The following is an 882-nucleotide window of genomic DNA, read 5'->3' as shown; positions in this document are numbered from 1 at the left end:
GTAATAATGCCACATTTATTACTATAAAAATAGCAGAAAAGTTTATAAATGCTTTCATAGATTCTGGGGCAACACAATGCTTTGCTAGTTCAAATATAAAACTTGATTGGAAAAAATTAAAGAAACCATTAAGAGTTAGAATAGCTGACAAATCAATACATAAAATTGACCAAAAAGCAGAGATGGTTGAAATTTTTATTCAAAATTATAGGTTCATTGTTCCATCTATATATATGTTAAATTCTGGAATAGATTTTATCATAGGAAATAACTTTTTAAAACTATATCATCCATTCATTCAAGAATTAACATATATAGTTTTAAAAGCTCCACATGATTCTTCAATAAATCAAAAATCAAAACGTATAAAAATACCAACTACTACTATAAATAAGATCTTAAAATTTAAAATATTTTCTATATTAGAGACATGTTATTTAAATTTATACTTTCAGATAAATATCCCAAAAATTAATCTTGAAATAAAGATAGAAGAACTTTTGGATGAAATTTGTGCTGAAAATCCTTTAGATATTAAAAATACAAATAACGAATTAGTAAGGATTAAATTAAAAGATCCCACAAAAGAGATAAATGTTCCAAATAAAATTTCTTATTCTGCAAGAGATAGAGAATAGTTCTTACTAGAATGTAAAGATCTTTTGAAAAAAGGAATTATAAAATTAAGTAAAAGTCCTCGTGCGGCTCCAGCTTTTTACGTTGAAAACAATAATGAAATTAAAAGGAGAAAATGAAGAATGGTAATAAACTATAAGAAAATGAATGAAGCAACTATTGGTGATGCTCATAAACTTCCAAGAAAAGATTCTATTTTAGAAAAAATCAAAGGAGCAACTTGGTTTTCATCTCTTGATGCAAAAT

This window comes from Arachis duranensis, chromosome 2 (genome assembly GCF_000817695.3).
Source record: "Arachis duranensis cultivar V14167 chromosome 2, aradu.V14167.gnm2.J7QH, whole genome shotgun sequence".
NCBI classification, from domain to species: Eukaryota; Viridiplantae; Streptophyta; class Magnoliopsida; order Fabales; family Fabaceae; genus Arachis; species Arachis duranensis.
Note: the sequence above shows the minus strand (reverse complement) of the source record.